Genomic DNA, 24888 nt, shown 5'->3' with positions numbered 1-24888 from the left:
GTCCAATTGAAATAACCATGACCAATGAGAATAATGAAATAGTGCCTAAGCCTGAAGCACAATGGACCGATGATGATGAAAAGAAATACAACTATGATTGGAAAGCCAAAAACATCTTAATCTCCTCATTAGGGGTAGACGAATACTATCGTGTATCCCATTGTCCTACTGCTAAGGCCATGTGGGATTCACTTCAAATTGCCCATGAGGGGACAAACGATGTTAAATTGGCTAGAATCAATACACTAACGCAAGAGTTTGATCTCTTTTTCATGGAGCAAGGGAAACCATTGCCGACATGCAAAAGAGATTCACTCATCTAATCAATCGATTACATTCACTAGGCAAACCTATTTCCAATGATGTTGCTACTAATAAGATCTTAAGATGTCTTAACAGGGAATGACAGCCGAAAGTGACCGCCATCAAAGAGGCAAATGATCTTACCATATTGGACTTGACAACATTGTTCGGTAAACTACAAGAGCACGAACAAGTTCTCTTAAGCTTGGAACAACATGAAAAGAAAGATAAGAAAGACAAAGCAAAGGTGAGTGAAAAGAAATCAATAGCTCTAAAGACTTCCTCCTCAAAGTCTCAAGCAAAAGAGCAAAGTGATTATTCATCGAGTGACGAAGAAGAAGAAGACAAGAGTGAAGATATGGGGCTGTTCGTCAAACACTACAACCGTTACGTGAGAAAGAACGACATCCAACATTCCGAGACGAACTTAGTTAACTTCCGGAAGCAATCTAGGTTCTCCAAAAATGATGACTCCAAAGGAAAAACAACTAGAGGGTCGTGCTACAAGTGCGGAAAGCCGGGTCACTACAAACCGGACTGTCCGATGAACAAAAAGACAAAAGAAAAAGATTCATACAAATCACATAAGAAACCATCAAAGCCAAGGAGGGCATACATTGCTTGGGAAAGCGATAGCGACTCCTCCGACGATGAAAGCTCTAGTGATGAAGATGAAAATGCAAATCTATGTCTCTCTGCTCGTCAAAAGAACAAGAAGAAACAGGTACGACATGCTAAATATGAAAATTCCTCTAGTATGTCTCATCATGAATTGCAAACCGTTTTTGAAACTTTACACTATGAAGCAAAAGAGGCCTTTAAAAGGCTTGCCTCAAATAAGAAAATCTTTTCTCATTTAGAACAAAAAATTCAAGAATCCGAAAGGAAACTTGAGGCACTTAGGCTTCTATAGTGGAAAGCACAAAAACAAGTTATGAGGACCTTAAAAGTAAAATGATGAACTTTGGGTGTGATACTTGTTACATTTGGCAAGGTGAAGTAAGGAACCTAAAAGCCAAACTTGACAAGGCTCTTGAGCCCAAGATTACATTTGCTATTGATAAATCTAATTTTCGAAAGAGTATGGTTAATCCATATCAAAAATACAAATATGTTATAAAGGATGAAGATAGCAAAGGTGATCAAAATGAAAAGTTCTCTTGTCTTTATTGTTGCAAGAAAGGCCATTCCATTGCTAAATGTAGATTTAGGAGATTTTTGGTTCCTAAAGGCATTTATCAATGGATGCCCAAATGCAACCAATTTGTTCCTCACCACTCAGGACCCAATAAGCCATTGGGTACCTTCTCTTGTTAATTATCTTATCACAGGTACAATGCCTCGAGACTACTGAGAGAAGATGGGTTCTCGACAGTAGATGCTCAAGGCACATGTCAGGAGACATATCTCTCTTCATTGACTTCGTGGCTAAGAAGAAGGGATATGTAACTTATGGTGATAACAACCGTGGAGCAATACTTGGTAAAGGTAGTGTAGGTAATCCCTCCTCTACTACTATTTCTGATGTGTTGCTTGTCGAAGGTCTTAAACACAATCTACTTAGCATCAGTCAATTATGCGACAAAGGATACAATGTATCGTTTTCAAAAGATTGTTGCAAAATTGTACATAATGATGATAAGAAGAGTATGTTTAATGGTCTTCGTGTGAACAATGTCTATATGCTTGACTTAAATGAAGTATCGTTAACAAGTGACAAATGTCTCGTAACAATGAGTGAAGACTCATGGTTATGGCATAGGCGTTTAGCACATGTTAACTTTGACTTACTCAACAAAGTAGTCTCAAAAGATCTAGTCCTAGGTCTCCCCAAAATTAAGTTCACCAAGGATCACCTTTGTGATGCTTGTCAAAAGGGAAGCAAACGAGGATCTCATTTAAATCCAAAAATATCGTTTCAACAACTAGACCTCTCGAGCTTCTCCATATGGATTTATTTGGGCCATCTAGGATTAAAAGTCTAGGAGGAAACTATTACGGTTTCGTGATAGTGGACGACTTTTCTCGATTTTGTTGGACTATTTTCTTAGTAAGCAAGAGTGACACATTCGCCGCCTTTGAACGATTTGCCAAGCTTTCCCAAAATAAACTAAATACAAACATTGTTGCAATTAGAAGTGATCATGGAGGTGAGTTTGAAAATCACTTATTTGAAGAATATTGCGGTAACCATGGTATTGATCATAACTTCTCCGCTCCACGTACCCCTCAACAAAATGGGGTTGTGGAGCGTAAAAATCGAATTTTGGAAGAATTGGGAAGAACAATGATCAACGAAAGTGGCTTACCGAAATATTTTTGGGCCGACGCCATTAGTACGGCTTGTTACGTTTTGAATAGGGTGCTCATTCGCCCCATTCTAAACAAAACACCGTATGAACTTTTAAAAGGGCGAAAGCCAAATGTTTCTCACCTACATGTCTTTGGTTGCAAATGTTTTGTATTGAACAATGGAAAGGAAAACTTAGGGAAATTCGATTCCAAGGCCGACGAAGGTATCTTCCTCGGATACTCTCAATCTAGCAAAGCATATAGAATATACAACAAGCGATTACTTACTGTAGAAGAGTCTGTACACGTTACTTTTGATGAATCCAATCCGAGAAACGTCGGAAAGGGTAGTGTTTTTCATGGTGCAGGTACATCTACCGAAGACATACTCAAAGGGGGCGAGCCGGGGATTGATCAACCCGACATAGTCAAAATTGAGGAGGACAAAGATGTACACCATGATGAAACCGAAGTAGATCATCCACCTTCAAACGATGATCTTCCTCAAGCTTGGAAGTCTTCCAAAGACCATCCAATCGACAACATTATCGGAGATATCTCAAATTGTGTAACAACTCGATCTAAGCTAAGTAATTTCTGTTATCACTTCGCTTTCGTTTCACAGATGGAACCTAAAAACCCTAAAGAAGCCCTACTCGATGAACACTGGTTTTTATCAATGCAGGAGGAACTTAATCAGTTCACCAGAAATGAGGTTTGGGACCTTGTCCCTCCTCCGCGAGATCATCGAGTAATCGGCACCCGATGGGTGTTTAGGAACAAGCTGGACGAAAACGGGGTAATAACCCGTAATAAGGCGCGTTTAGTCGCGCAAGGGTATAACCAAGAGGAAGGCATCGACTATGAGGAAACTTATGCGCCGGTTGCCCGACTCGAGGCTATACGCCTTCTCCTTGCCTTTGCTTGTGCAAAGGACTTTAAGCTATTCCAAATGGATGTTAAGAGCGCTTTCCTTAACGGTCACATAAATGAAGAAGTTTATGTCGCACAACCTCCGGGTTTCGAATCCCATGAGTACCCTGATCATGTTTATAAACTGAAAAGGGCTTTGTATGGCCTCAAACAAGCTCCTAGAGCTTGGTATGAGAGACTAAGCAAGTTCCTACTAGATCAAGGTTACTCAAGAGGAAAGGTTGACACAACCCTCTTCATTAAACGTCAAGGAAAGCACTTGATATTAGTGCAAATTTATGTAGATGATATCATTTTTGGGTCTACTAACATGAATCTTGTGAGAGAGTTTTCTGACCTTATGCAGGGCGAGTTCGAGATGAGTATGATGGGCGAGCTCACATACTTCCTCGGTCTGCAAATCAAACAGCTCAAAGAAGGAACTTTCGTGAACCAGACAAAGTATTGTTTGGACCTTATCAAGAGATTTGACATGGCAAAAGCTAAGGCCATAGACACCCCCATGCCTACGTGCACCAACTTGAACAAAGATGAAGACGGTAAGGAAGTAGATGTAAAACGGTATAGAGGTATGATAGGTTCACTCCTTTATCTTACTGCTTCCCGTCCCGATATTATGTTTAGCGTATGCATGTGTGCAAGATATCAATCATGTCCCAAGGAATCCCATTTAAAAGCCGTTAAACGGATACTTCGATATCTATCCGGTACTCTGAAGTATGGACTATGGTATTCCAAAGGTAATGATTGTTCCTTGGTAGGTTTTTCCGATTCCGACTTTGCCGGTTGCAAATCGGATAGGAAAAGCACAAGTGGCACTTGTCACCTATTTTCAAACTCTTTAGTTAGTTGGCATAGCAAGAAACAAGTTTCTGTTGCCTTGTCAACCGCCGAAGCGGAATACGTTGCCGCCGGTAGTTGTTGTGCCCAAATCCTATGGATTAAGCAACAACTATTGGATTTTAACCTCAAACTTGAACGTATTCCCATCTTTTGTGACAACACGAGTGCTATTAACCTGACCAAGAATCCTGTGCTACATTCTCGCACTAAACATATCGAAATTCGACACCACTTTCTTCGGGATCATGTAGAGAAAGGTGACATCGTGTTTGAACACGTAAACACTGAAAATCAACTAGCGGACATTTTCACAAAGCCGCTAGCCACTGAACCTTTCTTTCATATTCGCCGAGAACTTGGCATTCTCGATATTTTGGAACGGGCACTCTAATCTGTTGTTTACATTATTCCATTTAAAACCTTAATACTGTACTTCTGACAAATTTATGTTGTTGTAAGCACATATCTGATGTTCACTAAGTCACTCTGGCATTAAGGTGTATTGTTCCTCTTCCTCTCTCTCTGCTAAGTCTCATGACTACAATAGTTATGTCTCATAATGATGTTGTTTATATATATATATTTGATATCTCTCTTTGGTTGTTTATTGCTGTATGAACTGTTAATTATGCATCAAACTGGTCATTGCATGTGCTGAATAGTGAAAAATGGAAATTTGAACTGTATGAGTCGACCGCAGCAGGGCTATGGTCGACGCATGATTAAATAATTTTTGCATTTCCTCAAACATCAAACAGTATGCATCGACGCATACAGGGGTATGGTCGACGCATCGCTCGATAATTTCATGTTTCTGCAGAAAAATTTTAAATCATCTCTCATGCATTCACATCATTAAATGTGCAATTACCTTCCATTACCTTTCAAACTACCCACTACTTTGTAACTTGCATCTACCTAGTGGCTATTGTTCTTTGCTCTTCCATCTTCCCAAAACCCTAACCTTTCCACTATAAATTGGGAAAAACCCCTCTCTAGAAGAATCACTCTCAAAACCCTCATTAAACCTTCTCTCTATATCCAAACACTCAGTCTCAAACCTACTCAAATGGCTTCCTCATCACGCAGACCCTCCGGCAAAAGACCCCGAGAATCATCCGGTGCATCTCTTCCCGTATTTGCTGCATCACTCGTTCCACCTGCTCGTGTCGAAATTTTCAACAAAGACATCGGTAAACGAGGAGTTGTGCAACAACATGCGTTCTACAAACTTGAAGCTGAACGCATGCACCTACCGGAAGTCCTGTCTCTGTTGCAGCATCAAGGCCTCATCAACTTCTTGGAGTGCAACACTCAATACAGTGAAGACCTTGTCCGAGTTTTCTACTCCGGTCTTCATGAGAACTTTCGCAGGCACAAGCTTTCCTCCAGAGTTGGCTCTACAAAGGTATCGATTAAATCAAATTTCTGGAACAAGTATTTTGACATGTCTGTGGATGATGCTGGAAATTCTCTACCTGAGGTGACTGACTCTCAACACATAGATGGCTATGAGTTTAAGAGTGCATTAAATGACATGCTGGCACGGCCATACTCTGACGAGTTCGTGCAAAGTGACCTGTTCCCACGAACTGTCACTGCCGGCAAGCTGAACGCCGGAGAAAGGATTCTTCAGTGGGTTGTCTCACGCATCCTGCGACCGAAGAAGGGCGGTCTCTCCAGAGTCGAACAGCCCGAGGTTCATTTGATTTACATTCTGAAAAATAAGATAAAAATCAACTGGCCATACTACATTGCTAGTAGAATGTGTAATCTACGTGATTCCGGCCGAGGGACTGCTCTTGCCTACGGATCATTCATTCAAGAAGCCCTTACTGCCGCAAATGTTAATCATCCGTCTTTCCCGTTCACATCAATCTCACCGGACAAAGAGTTCAGCACAAAAACCATGTCTATGATGGGATATATTTGGTGCAAGGAGCGGAGAAAATATAAGTTTGTTAGACGAGGATACGTTCCTCCAAGGGCTGACAGTGATGAAAGCGAAGAACAAGACGATGAAGTGGAAAATGAAGAAGAAGAAGAAGAAGAAGAAGAAGCAAGGCACGCTGCTGCTTACACTGGTGGAGATGACAGTCCTTCACCCGTTGGCACTCATGACTACTCCGGCTCTGCTTGGATTCAGCAGCCGGATTCAAATGAAGAAGATGTTCCACGATGGGGTGGCTGGGGCGAATGGCAACATACGGGCTGGACAACTCAACGTGAATCTTACCAGCCGTATCACCAAGTTGAGGAAGAATTTCCTCCATCCCCCCCACATCAAGATGATTCTTCAGAGCTGTTGGAAATGATGCAAAGCATGCAACTTGCCCAACAATCCTTCATGCAATCCCAGGATGACCGACTTGCTCAAATTAACAGTCAACTTCAGACCCAAAATGAGCGGCTCGACAATCTCTCCACAAGTCTAAATGAACGGTATGCAAATTTGGATCGGACTGTCACCGGGAGTCTTAGGCATCTGGAAGGTGTGTGTGATTACCTAGAAACTCTGGCTGACCCTAGCAGAAACCCAAGCGTCTGCTACCATCCCGGCCACCGTCACTTAAGACAATAGCCCTTCATATGCATACTACATGTTGCTTGTTGTCTTTGAATGCATTCCTGTTTTTCTTTTTTTTCTCTGTTCTGCATGTCTATGCAACCCTTATTTCCTTATGTATTTTCTCCTTTTATTTAATGACTATTAGTAAGAAATGATATAAGTGTGATATTATTTCGTTGGTATCTATATCTCTGCTACTACCTGTAAATTTTTTTTCGTTATTTTCTTGAAAAATCACTCTGTCTCTCTTTTTGATGTTGTCAAAGGGGGAGAAAAGTGCTGACTAAATGTCCACAACTAACAGTCGCTTTCGCTTTCTACAAACAGCCTTAGATTACAAAAGAAAGGGGGAGTGTGCAAAATGTGTCAATACCGCATGCTATTTGTTACGTTGATTTATACAGGTTGTCATCATCAAAAAGGGGGAGTATGTAAAGACAAAGTGTCATACAACATACGATATCAAGTTTCGATGATGACAAAAGACCATCATGCACGTCTACAAACAAATGCAACATATTACCCACCATATCTTTTTCTACGCTCCTCTAAATCTACTATAATCATCAAAAAAACATGTAGACAAAGTATGATCATGACTAAATGCATGAAAATCACAAATCACATTTTTTTGCAGATTTGAAAGCTTTGAGTCGACCATAGGGGTCAGCTCAAAGCTCACGGGTCAGCGCAAAGCTCAACCTAAACTGGAGGATGGTCAGCGCAAAACTGCTTGCGTCGACCATAGGGTCGGCGCATAGCTCACGGGTCGGCGCATAAACCCCTTGAGTCGACCACTCGTCAGCGCATGGCATAGTGATGATATCCACGGGTCAGCGCATGAAATGTTTGAGTCGACCATAAGGGTCGGCGCATGCCCCACGGGTCAGCGCACGCCGACCTATGGTCGACCGTTCGCGCGCCAACTCAGTTTTCTGAGTTATTTCAAATATTTGAAATACTGTTATGTTTGTTTGATTTTGTCTGTTACTATATATAGAAGTCAAAACACTTCTATTAACTAACATTTGTCAATTTGTATTCAAGTGTTCAAGGAAACAAGAAAGAGTGAAAAAGGTGTCAAAGATTCATCATCTTCATCTTCAACAGTTCACAATACATCAACTGCACACAATAACTTTTGATATGATTCGTGATAGTTAGAAGGTGATAAGGTTCGTAGCTGCGATTGGAGAATCGGGTTCGAGTTGAAGTCTTGGCAGGTTCTTTCTTGAATAAAACCATTAGGGTTTTATCCTCCAATACCGGTTTGTGTTTGGGGGTTTTTGGACGAATTCCTTCATTAACATTCAGCTGAGCGAAGGTAGCTGATAAGAGAACGTCTTCATCAGTTTAGTAGCGGAGTCGGTGTTTGTGTAGTGAAGGATTCGGGTTTGATACGTTTGTGTTCGTGATCAGCCGGGCCAAGGGATTGAAGAACGGAAGGTTCCTCAACGAGTGGCAGGAAACGGAGGTCCAACATCAACTATAAAAGGTCTTGATTCATCTTGAATCAAGGAGCAAGGATAAGAAGTATCATTCAACACAGTGGAAGTTCTGTTGTTTACATACTTTGCAATCCTTGTAAAAACGATTAAATCTTACAGGTGATAGCTAATCTATATCTCAATTCTAATTTTAGAATTGAGGGCAGACGTACCCCGAAGCGAGGACGGCGGGGGAACTGCCTCATCAAATCTGCGTCTTCTTTAATTTTCTGTATAATCTGTTTTTTTGGCTTAAAATTTAAGTGATTTTAGTTTAAGCAATTTTTACCAAACGCTGATATAAGTTGAGTAAGTGATTAAAACTGCTGTTTGAATACTAAGTACAATATTATATTGTACTAGGATAAATTGAATCACTTACTCACCTCAAATATTACTTGGAGTGTTTATGCACACCAAGTGTTTGTAAATTTGCTTAAGCCAAAATTGTCTTAAGTTTGCATCAGTCTAAATTTGGTGTTTTGATTCATTGGAACTAGGCTTGCTAGTAAGTGAATTATATCATTGATTGTGCAATTAGTGTAGTAACTTGTATCTCAATTTATCACTTATCCATTAGCTTAACGCATATCCGGTTTTCCAATAACGGTTCGTTTTAGACTAAATTTTCCTCGGCCGCTTCCGCACCTAAAACAATTTTTAAAACCAATTTTTCTTTTAAATTGGTAGCGCCGACTCAAGTTTTTAATTGGGATCTATTCAACCCCCCCCCCCCTTCTAGATCCGTGCCATAGTCTAACAAATTCAACTCACTTCAAATGTGTTTCTTTTGTGGTTTTATGTCCACTTCTTCATCAAATTTTTCATAACCTTTTGCTATTAGGTTTGAGTTATCTTTGTGGTAGATGTAATACTCACCTTTGTCCTTAGTGATTGGACAATAAGTCTTTCATGCTTATTATAGGGCTAATCCCTCACTAGCGTGTCGAAGCTATCCTCACATGGTGGACTTGTGGTTTTTTCAGTTTGAGTTTTCTCCCTTTGATAACAAAAGACCTTAAGGCTTTTGGACCAATCAATCCACCAATTTGTTTTGAAATTTTTTTAGCCGAACTACGAGGTTTTGATCCTATTCTTTTTATAAGAAGGTACGTAGGAAATGGGTTTATCCATCCAAACACAAAAATGTAAATAACATGTATATTCTCTTCTCATCTCTTCAATCATGTTTGCACAAATAAAATTTTCACAAAACAAATAACCTTCACAAGCGTGAAAAGGGCTCCCTAGGAGTACCTAGGATGTTTTGGGTGCCTAACACCTTCCCATTGCATAACCAACCCCCTTACCCAGATCTCTGTTTCTTTTATTAGTTTTTGTTAAAACTTCTAGGTTTTTGTTCGCTTTCTAACCTTTCCTTTGGATAAATAGAAGTGCGGTGGCGACTCGACTTTGTATGATTTACCTTGGATTTAGTCAATATCTCCAACGGTAACGAATACACCGCTACAGTCGCCCTGGAAAATACAAGGTCAAATATGTCAGTCATATTCAACAGTCTCTGGTCCAGATGCATCGTTTGTTGTGTGACTATAGTCATTATGAGCATGACCATGATAGGTGCCAAGTCTGCTCTATTAACCGACTGGGTTGTTGCCAGGTGCGCAAGGATGTTCAGCAAATGCTAGACGAAGGAGTCATTGAGATCCTTCAAAACAGAAATGTTGACGAAGACGCTGATGAGGTCAACGTAATTTCTCCAGTATTTCGGATCCCCGAGCCTGTTATCATCAAGTACAATGGTAGCAAGCAGAAGGCTTCTCCCGCTCTGATCATTAAGCCTGCTGGTCCTGTGCCTTACTCTTCTGAAAAGGCAGTTCCCTATCGCTACAATGTCGTAGCAGTAGAGAATGGGAAAGAGGTGTCTTAGCCCTCTTCTTCGATTGTGAATATTGTCGATGTTAGCGGTTTGACCCATAGTGGCCGTGTATTTTCAGCACCGCCGAAGCCTCAAGTTAATGCTGATTTTGTTGAACGCCCGATTGGGAACGTTGTGAATTCTCCGAATCCGGCACTTGTTGTTAAGCCCTCCTCCGTACTGAAAAATCCTACTTCTGTTGGCCCGAGTGGCAATGTGAAAGAAGACTGTGCTGAGATGCTGAGACTCATCAAAAGGAGCGAGTACAATGTTGTAGACCAACTTCTACAAACGCCATCGAAAATATCTGTGTTATCCTTACTCTTAAATTCAGAACCACACCGAGAGGCTCTGCAGAAGGTGTTGGATGTGGCATATGTGGATCACGATGTCACTTTGGAGCAATTCGATAGCATTGTCGCAAACATTACTGCTTGTAACAACCTGAGCTTTTGTGACTTTGATCTCCCTGAGGAGGGAAGAGACCACAACTTGGCTTTACACATATCTATGAATTGCAAAGACGACGCCATGTCCAATGTGCTGGTGGACACCGGGTCATCATTGAACGTATTTCCAAAGTCCACTCTCTCAAAGCTATCATATCAAGGGCCTCCCATGAGGCAGAGTGGAGTAGTTGTGAAGGCTTTCGATGGGTCTCGCAAAACTGTGATTGGGGAAGTTGATCTCCCAATCAAGATCGGACCAAGTGAGTTCCAGATTACCTTCCAGGTTAGGGACATTCACCCATCGTATAGTTATCTCTTAGGCAGACCATGGATTCACGAGGCAGGCGCCGTGACGTCCACCCTACACCAGAAATTGAAATTCGTGAAAAACAAGAAGCTGGTTGTGGTAGGGGGAGAAAAGGCTCTCCTGGATAGCCATTTGTCTTCCTTCTCTTACATAGATGCCAAGGTTGAAGTTGGAACTCCTTTCCAAGCATTATCTATTGCTGAGCCTATTGAGAAAAGAGCTCCTTCATTTGCTTCCTACAAAGATGCAAAGTTGGCCATTGAGCGTGGTGCAAATGTTGGTCTAGGAAAAATGATTGAGTTAGAAGACAACGAATCCCGGGTTGGCATAGGCTTTTCTTCTGGTACTTTCAGCAAGCAATGGTTATTCAAGAGTGGAGGTTTCATCCACACTAGTCTAGATGAGGAGGCCGCTGCCGTTTTAGAAGAAGATACAAAGGATTCTGGCAACTTCATCATCCCTGGTGGGGTCTGCAATAATTGGGTCGCTGTGGATATTCCAATAGTTGTCCATAAGTCAACGTAATAATCACTTTGTTTGAAAACCCTTCTCCCATGCCAAAAGGAGGAGTGATGGCATTGTTGGCGCATAAATACAATGATATTTTCATTCAATAAATTGATGTTAAATGTTTGTTTTTCCATTTATTTTCCCTTTTTACTTTTTGCATGAAATTGGTGATCACATAAAACCCTAAAAAATAGAATAAAATCAATCTTTCCATATGCATAATGATTTGCCTTGTTTGAATTCTAAGAGCTTTTCATATCCAAAATCATTATGCAGGTTGATCAAACCCATTGAACATAATGACCCAACGCCATCTCCCAATTTTGAATTCCCTGTATTTGAGGCAGAGGAAGATGATGTTGAAGAGATTCCTGATGAGATTACCCGTCTACTTGAGCATGAAGAGAAGATCATTCAGCCGCATCTTGAGAATCTGGAAACAATCAACTTGGGGTCTGAGGATTGTGTGCGAGAGGTAAAGATTGGGGCACTCCTGGAAGAGTCTGTTAAGAAGGGGTTGATCAAATGGCTACGAGAATAAGTTGACGTCTTACCTTTAAAGCCTGAGTGCGTGCCTGTGAAGCAAAAACTCAGAAGAACTCATCCTGATATGGCAGTGAAGATCAAAGAGGAAGTTCAGAAGCAAATTGATGCGGGGTTCCTGATGACTTCTATATATCCTCAATGGGTGGCCAATATTGTCCCCGTGCCTAAGAAAGATGGAAAAGTCCGGATGTGTGTGGATTATAGAGATTTGAATAAAGCTAGTCCAAAAGATGATTTCCCTCTACCACATATTGATATGTTGGTAGATAATACAGCTAAATTCAAAGTCTTCTCGTTTATGGATGGATTTTCCTGATATAATCAGATTAAAATGGCACCCGAGGATATGGAGAAGACAACATTCATCACACCTTGGGGAACATTCTGTTATCGAGTGATGCCTTTCGGTTTGAAGAACGCTGGAGCCACGTATCAACGAGCTATGACCACCTTGTTTCATGATATGATGTACAAGGAGATTGAGGTATATGTTGACGATATGATTGCTAAGTCAAGAACGGAAGTTGAACATGTAGAGCATTTGTTGAAGCTTTTTCGGCGTTTGAGGAAATATAAGCTTCGTGTGAATCCCAACAAGTGTACATTTGGAGTCCATTCTAGCAAGTTATTGGGCTTCATTGTTAGTGAAAGAGGTATTGAGGTTGATCCTGCAAAGGTCAAAGCAATACAAGAGATGCCTGCGCCCAAAACTGAGAAGCAAGTCCGAGGTTTTCTTGGTCGCTTGAATTATATCTCCAGATTCATATCCCACATGACTGCCACATGTGCGCCTATATTCAAGCTCCTCCGGAAAGATCAGTCCCATGATTGGACCGAGGATTGCCAGAAAGCTTTTGACAGTATTAAAGAATATTTGTCTGAGCCTCCGATTCTGTCTCCACCTGTAGAGGGAAGACCTTTGATCATGTATCTGACTGTTCTTGAAGACTCGATGGGTTATGTCCTTGGTTAGCAAGACGAATCACGGAAGAAGGAGTATGCTATTTACTACCTGAGTAAGAAGTTCACTGATTGTGAGTCTCGATACTCAATGCTTAAAAAGACATGTTGTGCTTTGGCTTGGGCTGCTAAGCGGTTACGCCAGTATATGATAAATCATACGACTTGGTTGATATCCAGAATGGATCCAATCAAGTACATCTTCGAGAAGCCTACTTTAACAGGGAGAATTGCCCGTTGGCAGATGTTGTTATCTGAGTATGATATTGAGTATCAAGCTCAGAAGGCTATTAAAGGTAGTATCTTGGCTGACCATTTGGCACATCAGCCTATTGAAGATTATCAGTCAGTTCAGTATGACTTCCCGGATGAGGAAATTCTGTATTTAAAAGTAAAAGATTGCGATGAGCCTACACTTGATGAAGGGCCAGAGCCTGGTTCCAGATGGAGCATGTTCAATGTAGCCCTTTTCCAATATATATCACCAATTTCAAATCTGTAAAGATCTATGGAGTCTTGCCATTCGCAGACTACCATTCTATCAAATAAATTTGAGCCTTTTATCCAATTATTGGCACTCTTATCTGTTTCTATTCAACAAATGTTTTGCATGTTTTGATTAAGAAAATATCATTGTTTTAAACAATCAAATTTTTTATATAATTTGTTTTTAAACAAAGTGCACATTCACAATGACGAAAGGATACTTAGGAGATCCTCAGTGCTCTTCCAAGGGTGGTACGATCCCCAATAGGGTAAGATTTTTGTCCATATTCCTGGCATGACTGTATCTCCTCCCTCCGGAACCCCTTGTGGTTTATCCTACCAAGTGGATTGCTTGTTGAGAGTCACCTCTCTTCCCTTCAGCAAAGTAGCAATCTTTCTTCCTCAGCAGCTTGGATCTCTTTGGGCAAGAGCGGTATTTGGTGGTTGATCCCGATAAATCCTTTATCTCCTCGGATAGATTCCCCAGTAGAGTTGTTGGTGTGGTGGACCTTGTCTGTGATAACTCTCGTCCCCAGCTGGAATGATTGATGATTCATCCCTTGCAGAGTTCTTTGCTTCCTGGTATCTCTGATCCCCAGCAGATTGGATACTCCCCGGTGAACTTGGCTTTTTCTCTTGAGATGTAGTATCGGGTGGTTGATTCCTGGATCTGGTTGTGTTAGATATGTCTGTCTGTTAGCATATATCATACATAAACCACGCATATACATGCATAATTATAACATTCAGATATTCATGTTGCATTCTTTGCCATATATCGTTGTTTGTTGTCTCCTGCTATTTGGTGATATACTTCCCCGAGCAGATGTGTGTGTCTGATCTCTCCATATAGAGTCAGCTCCATAAGCAGAAAGTGTTTATCCTTTCTTCCATTTTCCCCACCGTGTTATATTCTCGTGGATGTTGATTATTTTTGTTCCTTCCCAACACATATATTGGGATGGCTTTCCCCATTAAGTTATATCCTCACCGGGACAAGTCTTGATTTGGTGTGCCTATCTAGTTTGATCCTAGATCGGTCTCTTGAGACTCTTTTCCTGTTTCCCCTTGTTAAATGAATAATGGCTTAATAATTAGTAATTATTATCCCTGGCGGAGTTTGTGTTTCTCTACCCTCATACCGGTAGTTGTAAACCCTATCTCTTCCCTTTTTGCAGAGTAACTATTTTTGCTCATCTTTAATTGGTGACGGTTATCTTCATCCAATATTCGGTGATGATATCCCCTCATATGCTTGGGTAATTGCCCTGATTACGCAATTTATCCCCAGCGGGTCACCTCTCGTCTACCTTGTTGTTGTTGGTAACGATTATTTCTCCCCTGAATTGGTCATCATTATATACCTAGTTTCGGTATCCAGATGCCTTTTCTTTTCGGTCGATTTATCCTTTATTAACCCAGTAACCGGTTGTGGATAATCTTCCATGCGAGTATATTATCTATGTTCTGACGGTAATAGATAGTATATCTCATGCACTCTCGGGTCTGAAGCCTTTTGTTCTTCCCCAGTTGAGTAGGATTCGTATCCCCTTTGTGGAGTCGAATATCCATCCTGTAATCGAGTTTGCTTTTAGCTCTCTTTTGGAAGATGAGTGTTTTGGGAATATTCCCCAATTCACGCCTTGGTTAGTCACCTATTATATGCCCAGTAATCGGTATCCCTGGTGTTCCTTCCTCTCTGCTCCCTATTATGACTTTTTGTCCCCTGTGGAGTCAGAATCCCTGAGTTGAAGTATACCTTTTAGGTTTTCCTCAGACGTTTTGAAGTTTTGATATCTCTCACCCTTATACCGGTCTTGGATATTCATCTCTTCCTGAGCATGTTGTATCTCTCACCCTCATACCTGGAGTTCAGATCACATGTCTCCTTGAGCTTATTACCCAGTAACCGGTAATACCTCGTCCCGCTGCTTCCCCAGGAGTGTCCTTATGGACATCCCCAGCGAAGTCCCTTAGTGGATTGTTTTCATCCGGATTTTATCCGAAGTATTCGTTTTGGATAGTTTTTTTTGTATTGGCATATTCCCCAATACCTGCATCTTCGAGTCAGCTCGAGTCTTTCCATCGGATCTTTTCCCTTTGGAATTTTGTTCCCCACGCTTTGAGTTGTGACCTGCTCGCGCATTTTTATCCCTTTTCTATCCCCAGGAGAGTCCCCAGGGTCTTGGTCCCATGGAGTGAATTGCTCATATGGATTATTAGTGGCTTCTGATTTCTTTGCTTTTGTGGACACATATCTCCACAGAGTGCTACCATTTTTCATACCTACATTTGCATCGTGATGTCTCTTAGGGACCAAAATTCGTCTCTTTGTTATTATTTAAGCCCATTCTACCCCGTCGAGACGAAGATTTTAACTTTCACTTCTCCAGCTAGAATGACCTTAAATAGGGGCATCTGTAAGACCCCAATTTTGACCCTAAGATCCCTCATGGCATCATAACATTGCATTTGCATTGCCTCAAGGATCTTTAGCATCTTGGTTCCCTTTGCCTTTGGGTGGGACTCCTTGTGATTGGTTTGAGATCACCAAGCATGCTTGAATTATACATCATTATTTCTCTTACTTTTGTTTACTAACCAAAAGCACAAAAATGTGTCACTAACATCTTTTGTTTGAAGCTTGAGTATCATCCAAGACACTTGTTGGGTTCTATCTAGATGATCAGTCAACACAAGGGAATGGCTTGAGATACTTCCAACAGGTTCAAATGGGGTCTATTCGTCAGTCAAAACGTTAATCTTGAAGGAGCAAAAGTTTGTTCATGAACTGTCATGCTCGCTAGGCGAAGCCCACGTGTTTAAAATAATAATAATAATAATAACGAAGAAAAAAAAAGTAACGAAAAAAAAAGTAAATAAATAAAATATAACAGGAAAATTTTGGACTTGGGCCTCTCTCATTTGAGCCCACAGGTCCACAAAATCAGGTTATAAATTCAGAGTTTCAATGAAACAAAATTTCATTCCATTCCTATTCCATTCATTCCATTCCTATTACCCTGGCAGGAAAAAGATAGTGAGAGAAGAGCTAACAGAGTTCGGAGCAACCTCTAGAGACTGAAGGGAACTCATCGGTAAAGAACCAATTCCCTCTCATATAAACCCTCAGATTGCTTTGCAAACCCAACCGGGCAATTCAATTTCATTGATCTCTTCAGTCAGGTTTGCCTTATTCCCATTACTTTATGCTTTTAATTTGAATGCTCTGAATGTATGAGGTATTATGGGTAAATTTGATACTCTTTTTAGGCCTCTTACCCTTGGTTGCTTTTTGTGAGCTTTTTGTGAATTTTAATGGCATGATTCATGTGGTTACATTTTGATTTGGGGGAAACTCTTGGTTACCCTATCTTGTTTCTCTAACCTGTTTGTTGAGTTTTGTTTTGTGAGGGCTCATATGACTCTTGCAGAGATGGTTTGCCTGGTGTTCCACTTTATTTGTGGGATACCACCTGGAGGTTTATTCCGATTACCTATACTGACTCACTTTCTTTTATGGTGCTAGCTTGAGAGATCTCTGGGTTCCTTGTTCCGTTAATTACTGTTACTTCGGATCTTTATCCGTGTGGTACTTTTACATTTTCCCATATTTTTACCGCTTTCTTAGCTGGAAGACCTCGATAGGAGGCAATGTTTTGTGTGTTTACTTTATGCAGGTTCCTTCGTCTAGGACTTCCCTTTTGCCTGAGCGTTCCTAAAACGCAAACAAATTCATTGATTTTTCTTCTCCATAGAACACGTTTACTCCTTCTACTACAGGCGAATAAGTCTCCAAAGGTCGAGCATCCGGTATATTGCGTAGTAACGTCGTTCGCCCTAAATCCAAACCCTTAACCCCGTAGTTAGTCGAACTACGTTTTGCTCTGATTTTCATCCCAGATGAGATACGTAGGCATAAGATGCGATGTCTTAGCGAGCACATTCCTCTTTAACCCATAGGTAGGCGAGCTACGAAGACTCTGATTCTCAGATTCAGATGAGATACGTATGCAGTGGATGCGACTTCCGTGCGAGTCATTTTCTTTTGACCCTTCTTTTAGTAAGTAGTACATTAGATAAACATACACGCTTTTCTCATCCCTTCAATCATGTTTGCACAAATAAATTTTCACAAAAAAAACAACAACCTTACAACAAATATGAAAAGGGCTCCCTAGGAGTACCTAGGATGCTTTGGGTGCCTAATACCTTCCCATTGCATAACCAACCCCCTTACCCAGATCTCTGACATTTTTACTAGTTTTTGATTCGATAAAACTTTTAGGTTTTTGTTTGCTTTCTAACCATTCCTTTGGATAAATAGAAGTGCAGTGGCGACTCGACTTGTATGATTTACCTAGGATTTAGTCAATATCTCTAATGGTAACGAATACCCCGCTACACACACAAACAAGGTCACATCTTGGTCTTTCCCCGTATCCATCTTTGGGTTTGCTTCTTGTAGGGATCATCAAGCACCTCTTTGTTGGTTTGTTTTACCTTTGTGTTTACATGATTAATTGCTTATCTAACCACTAATCAAAATATCAAAAAAATATGTCTTATTTCTCTAAAGTTTATTGTGAAAGGTAAGGGCTTTTTAACCAAGGACATTTCAAAGTTTTGTGGCTTACTTCTCCAGGAATGTCAAATATTCATGTGTTTATTTCCATGCCTTCTTCAACAAGCAACTTCAAGCTTTGAACAATTTAATCAAGAGGAAATTAAAGACACCTTATTTTGAGTTCATATGATCACCCATGTGCTTTGAAATGCAAGGAAAGTCCAAGTACACAGGCTTGTTCTAAGTGGTTTGACCAAATAGTCAATATTTTGAAGTCAAAGTTCCAAGGACCACAACTCTTTCAATTCTTAAGATTTCTGAATGCTTCTTTTTGCATATGACTCTTCTCAACATCCTATACAAGTTCTCTTTTCATGACAAGATCCAATTATTCTTGGAGGATCATCAAAAGTTTGGAGACATTATAGGTTATTTGTGGACTTAGTGAAATTTGACCTATTTTAAAGTGACTTTTTCCCAACTTCCAAAGATCATAACTTTTTCAATTTTTAATATTTTAGCCTGATTCCTTTTTCACAATGTCATTTGTTATTCCCTCTACATTTTTTCTTCAAAGACCAAGGTCAAAATATGTTTGAAAGGCCATAGAATTCATTGAGCCATTACAGGTCATGTTCAGCCATGAAGCACTCAAATTTTTCTAAGTTATATGATCATATTTTTATGCCAACTTCAACATGACATAACTTTATGCTCAAGAATCCAAATTCAAACTTTCTTGGAACATTGTAATCTTGACCATCATGTTAACACATTGCAAAAAGAATGAGATCAAAGAGCTTCCTAAGTAGGGTGCCCCATTGGGTTGAACATGGTGCCTTGTAACTGAAGAAATTTTCATTGCCCGAGTTTTGAACTTCACTAATCTCAATTCCAAGCCAAATTAGCATGTGTTTTGGACCTAAACATGTTTAACCAAGTCTCCAGAAGTTAATTGACCTTTGAAACGCATCATTTGGCTGAGTTTTGATGAGTTTCAACTCACACTTTTCACACACTCGGATTAAATTCATTTTGCACGAATTCTGCATCATTTCACACGTATTTGGATCTAATCACATTCCCTATAAATAGAGGAAGATAGTGCATTCATTTTCAAGCTTTGGAGAGCCAAGAAATCCCTGCTGCAACTTTAAATTTTCCCAGAAAATTCAATTATCGTGTTTTGAGTTTCAGCTTGTTTCAATTCAATTTCTTGATTCCATTAGCACCTTCGGCATCCTCTTAAACTTTTGCAACAATTCTCAAGCTATGAGACCTCCTGAAGTGCTCTAACCAGATCGAGCTTCATTAACTGCTGATCATGATCTAGACAAGGTAGTCATGAGAATCATTTGAACTCAAACAAGTTACCATAATGTAGTCCTTCACTCTCTGATGCTTTCCCCTAACTTATCTGGTGTTGATTGATCGTGTTCATTATTTAATTTAATTTTTCGAGGATTACTTGTTTCTGAAACTTCTTTGAACTTCCCTTTTCTCAATTCACGTAAATGAATATGGAGCATAAGGTTGAATTCGGGATGAGAAGAGGATCACAATGGTGGTGGTCTCGTATCTTGAATTTACTAAACAATGAAACTCTGGTGAGAGCTCACTAGAGAAGATGACCGGAGATTTCTCAGGTTGTCTGAGTTTGATAAGACAGTTGGAAGAATGAAATGTTTTGATTAGTTGAATTTAAACTGGATCCTATGTTTGGCTTGCAGCGTGTTCCACCGTGTTCTCTAACATTTGGAGTGTTGGATCTGCCACGTCAAGTAATGAGGCGTGATCCAACGCTTAGTGTTTTTTCTGATTTTAATTACATTTCTTTTATTATTTTTAATTTCTTTTTTATCAATAATTTCATTTTTTATCCAAAAAATTCCATAATAATTTCTAAAATTCTCTTTTATTTTTCTTCATCTGATTTTTATTTTTCCATATTTTATTTCACTGATTTTCTATTTTTCATGATTTTTCTCTTTTCTCCTTTGTTTTAATTGGTTTAAAAATACTTTACTACATTTTGAAATTATGGAAAAATTATTATAGACTTATTTTATTTCCAACCTTCCATAATATTTCTACAAGAGGTTCCCATAGTCATCATCCCATCTTTCGGATATTATCGGAGAAACGACTACTCGTATTCCAAAAATATTCTCAAGAGAGACTCTTATGAGTGTAGTATCGCGTAACAATCGTATCAAATTTTACATTTGAACGACTTTCGCACTACATCCTAAGAATAGGCCAAGATGGGCTTGGTAAACCAAGGTCCTTGGCTTCTAAGGTCTAAATTGGAAAGAGTAATGTCTAACCACAACTTACTTGTGTGACATTATTGATCCCAACATGACCTCCACCAAGTGAATGGACTTGCAAGTCAACTTGCTAAGGAATAACTCCACACAAGTCAAGAAGACTACGCCATTCTCCTATCCTAAACGCACTCGAGTCCGGGTATAGAACTCATCTCACAAAGATCACCAAGCATGCAAGGAATTAATATCAAACAATTCAATCATTACATACAATACAGTAATCCCAAATTACACAAAAAATATGTCACAAAACAAATACAATACAACAAGCATGAAAAGTTGGCAAAACCCACTAGGCAAATGATCGTCCCCAGTAGAGTCGCCACTTTTCTGTAGCGGGGTATTCGTTACCATTAGAGATATTGACTAAATCCAAGGTAAATCATACAAGTCGAGTCGCCACCGCACTTCTATTTATCCAAAGGAATGGTTAGAAAGCGAACAAAAACCTAATAGTTTTAACAAAAACTAGTAAAAGAGACAGAGATCTAGGTAAGGGGGTTGGTTATACAATGGGAAGGTGCTAGGCACCCAAAACATCCTAGGTACTCCTAGGGAGCCCTTTTCATACTTGTTGTAAAGGTTGTTGTTTTTTGTGAAAATTTTGTTTGTGCAAACATGATTGAAGAGATGAGAAGAGAATATACAAGTTTATTTACATTTTATGTTTCGATGGATAAACCCATTGCCTACGTACCATCTTATAAAAAGATTAGGATCAAAACCTCGCAGTTCGGGATAAAAATCTCAAAAATGAGTTGGTGAATTGATTGGTCCAAAAGCCTTAAGGCCTTTTGTTATCAAAGGGAGAAAACTCAACCAAACCACAAATCCACCATGTGAGGATAGCTTCAACATGCTAGTGAGGGGTTAACCCTATAATAAGCATGGAAGACTCATTGTCCATCACTAAGGATATAGGTGAGTATTATATCTACCACAAGGATAACTCAAACCTAATAGCTAAAGGTTATGGAAGTTTTGATTAAGAAGGTGGCCATTGGAACCACAAAAAGTATTTGAATGGGTTATATTTACCAATTAGAAGTGTGTATAAAAATGGTCAAAGTTGACTTAATGATTCAATTCAAAATAAGTGTTATGAAAAGGAAGCCTGAAAATCAAAAGCATAAGGCTTAGGTTTCTAATGTTTGAAAACAATGGTTAAATGTTTGCACAAAAAGTTTTGGCTTGGGTTAGAGTGGAGAGAAGAAGAAGAAGGGCTAAGTCCTAAGTAAAACAAAAAGAGAAGGGATGAAGAATCAAAACCACAAAGGAGTTCCTCTCTTGAGATCATATTGATGATCCAAGTAGCTCCCATCCTTTGGAATAAGCAACCACACAAAGCATAAGCAATCAAACAAGTCTCTCAAAAGATCCTCAATGTATCTTGTATCTTCCACTTGGATGAACATGGCAATGGTCCTCCAATTAAGCTCAAAGAACCCCCTAGCACAAAAGCACACACATCAAAAGTTCCATGAAGTAAAACAAGAATGGACAAGAGTGAGTTTAGATATTTGGTCCTTCTGATCCATCTTCATCATCAAGATCTTTTTACTCCAATTATGCATAAGGAAGGTCCTAGGGTCTAAGTCCAATTCTCCATTTCTTTGCATAGGGAAAGTCCTAGAAACTAAGTCCATTTCTTTGCATTTGGTCCACAATAGTTAAAACAAAAACACAAACACAATAATATATACACAATCATGTGCTCAAGTGAGCAAAAGGCAAATGGCATTAACATAAACATGTGCTCAAGTGAGCAAAGAGAAAAGCAAATGGATAATATGTGCAAGAATGGCAAATTGCATAAAAGTAAATTGCATAAAAGTAAATTGCATAAAGTAAATGTTAATTGTCAATAATTAGTGTTAGTGGTTAGTGTGTCATAAGGCAAATTTAGCACTATGTTAAGCAATCGTAATTGGACTTATGTAGAAGTCACAACTATCTGAGGCCGGTCAATAATAATATAGGAAACAACACAAGTTAGAAGTCTTGATTAGAGAACCAAATTCCAACAACTTGCCATGCCAAAAAGAAAATGAGAATTGATCTTGTATTGGTTTAAGCCTTTTGCATGATTTAGAAGACAACCTATCCTTAATGCAAAGCCATTCACTTGATCAATAGGTCAAGATGAATTAGATTTGAATTAAGGAAGATTAAGTCTCCCTAACCAATGCTAACTTATCAACCTTCAACTCATTGATCAAAAGAAAGAAGAAGAAGAAGAAGAAGAAGAAGATGAATAAGAGGAATAAAAAGGGCAAAATTAAAGTGCATTAAATGAAATACAATGTACCAATCCTCATATGTTGACCAATAACATTGAAGGTCAAGGTCAAACAATCAAAAACAGAAGTGAGATGAAGATTGGAAGTCAAGAAATGAACAAAATATTTTTGGCATTTTAATATTTAAAATTAAGCTTGAATTAAAATAAAAGAAAAGGCCAAACTTCAAAATTACTTCAAATCAACCTTGAAAGGTCCAAGTAATTTATCCTAAGTTCAACAAGGTCAAACAAAGTTTGACAAAAAAATTCAGCATTTTTAAAAGTCAGAAACTATTTTTAATCAATTAAAAATGAATAAAAATAACCTAATTGAATTAAAATCTCAAATAAATCTCAAATCAATTCAAAAATTGAAGAGAATATTTTTCATAGATCCATCATCATTCAAATAGGTTAGGAAAATATTTTTGCATTTTTTGAATATCAAAAACTATTTAAAATGAATTAAAAATAACCAGAAAAGAGAAAATTCACAAAAAATATCAAATGTCAAAATAAAAAATATTAAAAATCAGAAATAGAACCTAGAATTTATTTGGGAAATATGGTCCCACAATTTTTGGATTAAAAATGAAAGAGATATTAATTTTTGAAAATAATTGGAATTAAAGAAATTAAAACCAGAAAATAGAAAATGCAAAAAACGAGAGCCCTTGGTTCTGAGCTCATTAATTGAGCTGGCAAATCCAAGGATCCAGAGGCGCGCGCTCATTGTGATCCACGGTCAATGCACTCACATGGAAAACAAATAAAAGTCATAACAAGCAAGACTCCTGATTGAATCTGGAAAATAGATCACACGGCCAGGAATGAATCTGGAGATGATGAAGCCACCGGAGCCACCGTCTTCTCCGGTGAGCTTGGATTTTCCGGCCAAATTGCAGAAATTCAAAAGGCAACCAAAGTACACGATCCTTATACCAAAATGAAGCTAGGGTGATGTACATCACCCCTGTAACCTTGAATCACACTCAAGATTCCTATAAATTAAGAAATCTGAGGTGGAAGATTCAGGTATGGAAAATGCAGATCAAGGAAAAACGAAATTGAAGCTACCACTAGCTTGCCTCTCAAGTGAGGACTTCAAAAAACATTAGATCCAAGCAAAAAGGTCCATGGATGAAGAGAATCGAAGAAAATACCAGTTGGAGTGTAAGTTTGAGTTCTGGTAATTTGAGCACGATGCCTTGCTTGCTTTGCTAAAACAGAAGTTCAATGAGATAAATGATGAAGGTTTAGAAGCATTAGATCTAAGAATTCAACCAGATGAAGTTGAATTTTCAGATCTGAAAAAATTGAGAAAAATGAACTTGCTTCTTTAGTGATGGCTATGGAAAGAATTCTGCAGCATTTCAGGTTGAATCAGACGTGTGAAATGAATGGAATGAGGTCTCTATTTATAGAGGAAGTGGCAAGGAAATCATGATCAATCCGTGTGCATGGCATGTGAAGCTTCATTGCATAGGCTTGCATGATCATGCACAAAGCCCAAAAACAATGCCAAATGAATTCTGAGCATCAACCAAATGAAATTGGACGTGTGATTTGCAAGGCAATTGCTTATGCACCAAGTTTTCAAGTGAATTCCTCATTTGTACCTAAACATTCATCTCTTCGAAAATACCATTTAGCAAATCCAAACATAGGCATGTGGGTAATGGTTGGAAAGGTCTTTGTATAAGGAACAAGTGTTATGTTGGGAAAAAATCCATTTTGAGTGGGAAAGTTTATGAAATTTGAGTTTAAAGTGTGATGTGCAAAACATGTCAATGCAAGGTTTCTAAAATTGGCCAACTTTCAAGCCCCTCTGTTTTGATGATGCAAGCCTCAAATAGAAACCCTTCCAACATAAAAGTTGTAGATCTTTTCAATACAATAAAAATGGACTTATATTTTGCATCATTTAGATTTTTGATGAAGAAGTTATGGGCACTTGAAGTTGGACTTTTTTGCCTTTTAATGCATTTGGTCAAAAAGGACCTATAATGTCTTGCATTATCACATGTATTTCTTTTGAGATTTTGAAATTTTGTTCAACATAAAATTTGAAGTATACATCTTAAGCTTTCCAATTCATTTGATCCCACCTCAAAATCATAACAAATGAATGGGTTATGTCCTTGGG

This window comes from Lathyrus oleraceus, chromosome 3 (genome assembly GCF_024323335.1).
Source record: "Lathyrus oleraceus cultivar Zhongwan6 chromosome 3, CAAS_Psat_ZW6_1.0, whole genome shotgun sequence".
NCBI lineage: Eukaryota > Viridiplantae > Streptophyta > Magnoliopsida > Fabales > Fabaceae > Lathyrus > Lathyrus oleraceus.
This window is presented reverse-complemented; position numbering follows the sequence as displayed.